Genomic DNA, 8,211 nt, shown 5'->3' with positions numbered 1-8,211 from the left:
GAAACCATAAACAAAAACTCTTGCTTCTTAAAGTTTCTTTTTTATTTTTTTAACTTCCAATTTCTAAAATTTCTAACAGTGGTTCTATGAAGTACTTTCTCTTTTTTAAATATAAATATTTAATAGCTATAAATACATGTCCTTAGGCCCTGCTCTATTCCCAAGAGATATATGACTAGGCCTACAAAAAATCAGGTAGTCTTAATAGGAAAATTTAATACACTCAGCTTCTTACTTCTCTTCTATTCTTATTAATTTTGTATGAAATGTGCCGATAAATTAACTCTTAGAATCCACCAGTTGTAGGATATGCTGATGCACATGTTTTCTTAGTTTTATGGAGAATAAAAGAATAGTTTAGTACAGAAGAATTCAGTAAAAGAAGAAAATGATGAAGTGAGAAGTAAAGTTAAGATAAATGCCTAGTTTTTAGGAGAATTTACACAAAATCCCTTATACATACATATACTAGGCACGTATTTGTTTATTCCATCTTATTCACTTTAATTTAATTGAACTTGTGCTTATTAGTCATCTATGATGGTGTAATATATAGTATATCATCCATTAATGTTCCAAAGCTTCTGATCTTTAGTTAAGAAACACAAATTTAACCATATAATTGCCATGGTGGCTTTGCCATTTGAACATCTGGCATGCTATTCATAAAGGAGCTCACACACACACACACACACACACACATATATATAAAGTACTTCATAAATGCTTGCTATTGTAATAATTGCTAATATTATGGAATGAGGTCAATGATATTAAGACAGAAAAATAATTTAGCTCACATTATGCATAGCGGTTATAACAATGTGTATAGGCTGCTCATTAAACAGCCTAAAGTTTTCTAATTTCTCTGTATAATTTTAACAATTTGAAATCCTATTAAAGCATTGTGTTATTTCTTTCTTGAATATTATTTTTGTTTTTATTTTTTGTCCCCCAAGTAATTTTTATTTTAATTCTTTAGTTTTAAAAATATAAAATAAATATTTCTCTCACAAAATGTGAGTCATTGTTTTGGCTTCTTTGCTGAATGAATGTAATGAACAATATTCCTTTTTCGTGGTTTGGTTTTGCTTTGCTTTCGTAAAAAATTTTAATCAAGTTCCTTGTTAATCTATTCAAAATATTTTATAAATTTTACTTTTTACTCCAAATTTTTGTTCAGTGTCCTAAGAGACTTGTCTGTGTTCTAAAGTAAACTCTCCCCTCGTCTTCAGTAGTTCTTACATAAAGAGATATAAAGAATTATACTTGAGGCATAGTTCATTGTCTTTGTCTTGTCTCTTCTTTTGTAGAGATATTGTGGGATCTTCGGATATTATTCTTAAATATTGCCAAAATACCAGACAACTTTCTACTCTTGGTCAGGCCTAGTTCTGATTCATTCTTATTAAGCTTGACGTTTTAAAACAGCACAAGACACAGACCAAACTCTTTCTTAAAGAAACTATCTCCTTTATTTTCTACTCTAAAATAATGCCAACCTATATTCAGATAGTACCCATATACTTTCTCTTTGCTAATGAGATTTCTCCTTTCAAACGGTCCAGCATCTCTACTTTCTTGGGGGAGAGCCCTTCGGTCCCATCCCTAAGCTCTCATTTTATTTTTTACATAGAAAAAGAATGATCTAAGAACTATGCAAAGCATTTCATGTTATTTTCTCTTGTTGCAAAATTATTATCTTTTAAGAATAGACACTCAAAGCCTTGTTAAAAGTGTCACATCAAGAGCGTAACAAGTACATGGCAAGAGTGGTGATACATGTTTCCAAGACCCCAGTAGCCAGTAAAAAACAGGGAACAAGTACCCAGACAGGATCATTTACATCACAGACATCCTACAAATGCCTCTGAATAAGTGAAAGGATAAGGAGATGAGGAAATGAATGACTTTTTAAGGTGGACTTCAAGCAGACCATATTCTAATATCAGTGCAAGGTGTTCTCAATTGCCTTTGGTTTCATTTAGATCTTAAAAGTGATAAAAAAAAAACCCTAAAATGAGTCAATCTCCATATTCAGTTAAGTGACAATAATTATATTAACTACCCTCTGCTCTAACTCCTAATCCTCGACAGCCTTATCCTTAGGAAAAAGTAATAGCGGAAATCCTGGAAGTAGTAGAGTTATAACAGTATTCTTTCAAGATCACTACGATCTCAACTTATTAACCAGGACCGTCAGAGAATAAACTCTCAGGTATCGCATCTAAATACCAGTCTTGCAGTGACATTGATAGTTGAGGGGCCAAAACATCAATCGGCTCTCTACAGTGATTTCATAATTAGACTGATAGAGATAGGTCATTGAGAAAAAAATTCCATGTATAGAAAACCAGATGTTCTCAAACAAGCACGCTTACATTTGCATCCTTACACAAACCCAAACCAAACGTTTCTTAGTCCCCTTTACCTGGGACGAAGTGAGAGAGTGGCACTGACATATATACACTATAAAATGTAAAATAGATAGCTAGTGGGAAGCAGCCACATAGCACAGGGAGATCAGCTCCGTGCTTTGTGACCACCTAGAGGGGTGAGATAGGGAGGGTGGGAGGGAGACGCAAGAGGGAGGGGATATGGGGATATACATATATGTATAGCTGATTCACTTTGTTATAAAGCAGAAACTAACACACCATTGTAAAGCAATTATACTCCAATAAAGATGTTAAAAAGAACAATAACAACAAAAAGACTTGGAAAGAATAAGCTTAAAATAAATGATAGGTGATAAAACATCAGATTTCCTAATATTTCTGTCTCCAAGTCAAATAAAATATGTGACTACGGTTGATTTAAAAAATAAATAAAATTTCACAAGTAAATAAATAAATAACTCCTGACTGGGTAGCCCTACATTGCCACCTATTCTTAAATGAGAGATATGCAACCAACTTCTTATGATAATATTTCATTTTAATGTGGAGAGCTGATTGGTGTCCTAACTGTATTGTCTAGCATATACGCAGTCCTTTCTTGGTGATAATCTTGAGGCTCATTGCTTTTCTTCTAAGAATGTGCAAACTATATGATGTGCCTGTTGCCCAAATTATGCAAAAAAACCACAGCCTTTTCCTCGTTTCATTTAGAGATGATTTTAAATTGAACTGTGTTTTTCTTTACTTGACTTTGAGCTTTTAATTTTTTATACTTTACAGTTTGTCTATTTTTTCCAATTACTATTTAAATATTTTAGTTAATTTTATCCCTTATAATTTTACTTACCAATTAATATTAATAATAAATTAACATTTATTAAATACTTAGTGCTTTTCGGACACTTTTATTTTCTTTTGATCAATATTTATTACATGATATGGTCATCTGATTAAAAAATTTGGCTCTCTAGCCTTGAAGTTCAAAGACTGACTTTATTCCCATTCACGCATTTAACCTATATGTGTTGTGTGTGTGTGTGTGTGTGTATATATATATATATATATATATATATATATATATACACACATATACATACACTGATTGATCCTTTATACCAGATGCTATTCTAAGTTCTAGGTTCACAGTTATGAACAGGACAGAAGAGGTGCTTGCTTTTATGAAGCTTACCTTCTAAAATGGGAATACAGATAATAAAAATAATTTTCAAAATAGTAAATGAGAAAATATTAGATTACAAATAAGTACAAGGTAGGGAATTAGAGTGCTGTAATAAAAAATGACACACAGACACTTTACACTCAATGTCAGGGAAATCTTTCTGAGGAGCTAACATTTAAGCTGAGATCTAAATTTCCAACAGATAATCTGCACTTATGCCATAAAATTCCTTCCTTTGTGTCACTCATTTTTTGCATTGTTTCTCATCTAGATTTTTATTATTGTTGCTATTACTATTTTATTCATTTTAAATTTACATAGAGTAAACTTCACTCTTTTTGATGTACAATTGCCTGAATTTTGATCAAGATATAAATAATTTCACCACACTGAAACAACTCATCTTGATGTCCATTACAGTCAACCCCTCCTACTACCCTAACTCATGCCAACCCTGATGTATTTTCTGTTCCTATAACTTACTTTTCCAGAATGCCATATAGATACAATCACACTGTAATTTTTTTTCTATCTGGCTTCTGTCACTTGGTATATGCATTTGAGATTCAACCATGTTGTTGTATCATTAGTTTGTTCCTTTTTTACTTCTGAGTAATATTCCATTATGTATAGATATGTCACAATTTATTTATCCATTTACCAGTTAAGGGACATTTACGTTTTCCCAAATTTTAACAATAATAAATAAGACCATTATAACCATTTGCATACAGGCTTTTGTGTGATCTTAAGTTTTCATTTCTCTTGAGTATATACAGCGGAGTAGAATTACTGAATCACATGATAAGTTGATGTTAACTTTATAAGAAACATCCAAACTGTTTTCTAAAATGGTTATATCATTTGTATTCTCACCAGCAGTATATGAAACTTCCAGTAGCTTTGCATCCTTCCAAGCCCTTGGTATTATGTTAGTCATCTTAATAGGGGTATAACTATATCTCATGGTTTTCAGTTTGTATTTTCCAAAGACTACTTATTTTGAGTATCTTATTAATATGCTTATTTGTCATCCATGCAATTCTTTGCTGAAATGCCTGTCAAATCCTTTGGTTGTTATTTTTTTACAAATATTCTTATTAAGTATTCCTCATTAAGTATTTTGGATTTTTTATATGTTATGGATACCAGTCTCTTGCCATGTATATGTTTTGCACATGTTTTCCCTCAGACTGTCACTTCTCTTTTCATTTTCTTATGTGTATTCACAGAGCAGAAATACTTTTTGATGAAATAAAATCTATCAAACTTTTCTTTTGTATTGGTTTGTTGTATTTATGCCATCCTTTAAATACATTTCAAACAGGACCATACAGTGAGAAAAAGGGGCTTCTCATAACATGCAAATAATCTCCTAATTATTTCTACAGAGTGTCATGAAAAAGTTCAAATGTCTTCTTGAGAGGAGAATTTTCATCTTTTAGATAATTGCCAGAAAAATAATCTAACCATATTTTTATGTCTCAGTCAAGTTAACAGAACCTATCACTTGTCAGAAATGAGATTTAGTAAGGAAGAAAGAATTGTAAACTGGGTATATTCTTTGAAAAAGTAAAGTACACCAATCTGCTCATTCAAATCCAATAAATCCATCTAAGTAAACATTATTTAAAACCTTTTGGTACACAAATATGTGTGTCTATGCTACCTAAGACACTATTTTAATAGGTTAACACAGAAAAACATTAAGCTTCCTGCACTGCTTCAATATTTGTTTTCTGCAAAAATTGTATTTTTTCATCCATTTAAATATAATAGATTTTAGGAGTAAAGAGAATATTGTTTCACATTTTCCAAGAAATTAAAAATTTTAGAGCTGTTAGAGAATTGAGAGTCATCTAATCAGTTGACTTTATTTTTTTACAAAATTATGGAATTTACTTTTTTTTTTAATTGAAGTATAGTTGATTTACAATATTAGTTTCAGGTATACAACATAGTGATTCACTGTTTTTATGGATTATACTCCATTGAAAGTTATTACTAAGTAATGTCCATAATTCCCTGTGCTGTAGAATATATCCTTGTTGCTTATCTATTTTATACATAGTAGTTTGTATCTCTTAATCCCATACCCCTATAATGCCCCTCTCCCCACTGTTAACTACTAGTTTTCCATTTCTGTGTGTTTGGTTTTCTTTTGCTATATTTGTTTGTTTTATATTTTAGATTCCATAAATAAGTGATAACATACATATTTGTCTTTATCTGACATTTCACTCAGTATAATATTCTCTAGGTTCACTCATGTCACCACAAATGGCAGAATTTTATTATTTTTTATGGCTGAGTTCCATATATATATATATCACATCTTTATTCATCTGTTGATGGAAACGTGGGTTGCTGCCATATCTTGGCTATTTTAAATAGTGCTGCTATAAACTTTGGGGGTGCATGTATCTTTCAAAATTAGGACTTTTGTTTTTTCCAGATATACAGATATATATATATATATATATATATATATATATATATATATATACACATACACATGCATATATGCATATATACACACACATATATATACACACACATCCAGGAGTAGAATTGCTGGATCATATGGTAGTTCTATTTTCAGAATTCTTGAGGAACCTCCACACTGTTTTCCACAGTGGCTGCCCCAGTGTACATCCCACCAATAATGAACAAGGGTTCCCTTTTCTCCACATCCTCTCTAACATTTGTTACTTGTAGACATTTAGATGATAGACATTCTGAAAGGTGTGAGGGGATATCTCACTGTGGTTTTGATTTGAATTTCTCTAATAGTGATGTTGAGCAGTTTTTCATGTGCCTGTTAGCCATTGTATGTCTCCTCTGGAAAAATGTCTATTCAGGTTTTCTGCCCATTTTTTTGATTGGGTTGTTTGGTTTTTTTATATTGAGTCATATGCACTGTTTTTATATTTTTTATTAACCCCTTATCAGTCATACCATTTGAAAATATTTTCTCCCATTCTGTATGTTGCCTTTTCGTTTTAGTGTTTTCTTTGCTGTGCAAAAGCTTTTAATTTAATTAGGTCCAATTTATTTTTGTTTTTATTTCTTTTGCTTTAGGAGGCAGATCCAAAAATATTGCTACAACTTATATCAAGTGTGTTCTGCCTATGTTCTCTTCTAGGAGTTTCATGGGTTCCAGGTCTTACATTTAGGTCTTTAATCCATTTTGATTTTATTTTTTAAACGGTGAAAGGAAATGTTCTAATGTCATTGTTTTACATACAGCTGTCCCAGTTTTCCTAGCACCAATTGTTAAAAGACTGTCTTTTCTCCATTGTATATTCTTGCCTTCTTTGCCATAGATTAATTGACCATAGGTGTGTGGGTTTATTTCTGGGCTCTCTATTTTGTTCAATTTATCTATGTATCTGTTTTTGTGTCAGTACTGTACTGTTTGATTGCTGTAGTTTTGTAATATAGTCTGAAGTCAGGGAGTGTGATATCTCCAGCTTTATTCTTTTTTTCTCAAGATTACTTTGGCAATTTGGGGTCTTTTGTGGTTCTATGTAAATTTTAGTGTTTTTTATTCTAGTTCTATTAAAATATGTCATGGGTATTTTGATAGGGATTGCATTAAATCTATAGATTGTTTTTGGTGGTATGTCAACATTAACAATATTAATTCTTCAATCCAAGAGCATGGTATATCTTTCCATTTCTTTGTGTCATCTTCAATTTCTGTCATCAATGGTTTCTACTTTTCTGAGTATAGGTCTTTCAACTCCTTGCTTAACTTTATTCCTAGGTATTTTATTTAGCTGCATTTAGTTTAAACACAAGCTCTCAGGGATCCAGGAATGTAAGTGACCTATTGAAGTTTGAAAAATCTAATCAATTAGTGACAAATTTAAGAGGAGAACCAGATCTCTTCCCTGCTTTTCCATCAATCCTCAATATTCTGTATGTTCTATCCCTATGTAGTGGACTAAAAAAGAGTGAAGGTACAGTGTGATAAGAGGAAATAATAATTATTTACTTAGCTTAGAGTAAATAATGTTTTCTTAGCAACCGAATTTTGCAACAGCAGTGTGGAACCAGAGGGCTCCAGGCCAGTGAAGAAGACAAGAGGAGGTATCCATTAACCATTGAACAACATGGAAAGGATTTAGACATGCCAACGCTGCAGTCAAAAATCTGAGTATAATTTATAGTTGGCCCTCTCTATCCAAGATTTCACATTCACAAATTCAACCAATATGTTGATTGTGTAGTACTGTATTATTTACTACAAAGAAAATCCAAGTTTAAGTAGACCCTAGCAGTTCAAACCCATGCTGTTCAAGGGTCAACTGTGATTAAGAAACTATGTGAAATAAGAGAAAGAGAGACAATTAATTTCCTTGTCATTTGCTGAAGAATTAATTGTCTATCTTCTCTGATATTCATTCATTATTTGTATATTCACACCTATCCTAGCTTAACTTACTAAAGCCATGCTATATGCTCATGTGAAGAAAAATATTAAACAGTACAGAAAAAAAATCAAACGTAGAGGAAAATATCCTTTTCTCTAATTCGTCCTCTTTCCAGAAAAAAATATGGGGAAGGTTGTAATTTTAATAATTCTATTTGTCTTCATTATTGATATATAAATTAAAATTATTTCTT

The sequence above is a fragment of the Phocoena sinus genome, chromosome 2 (assembly GCF_008692025.1).
Source record: "Phocoena sinus isolate mPhoSin1 chromosome 2, mPhoSin1.pri, whole genome shotgun sequence".
Taxonomy (NCBI): Eukaryota; Metazoa; Chordata; class Mammalia; order Artiodactyla; family Phocoenidae; genus Phocoena; species Phocoena sinus.
This window is presented reverse-complemented; position numbering follows the sequence as displayed.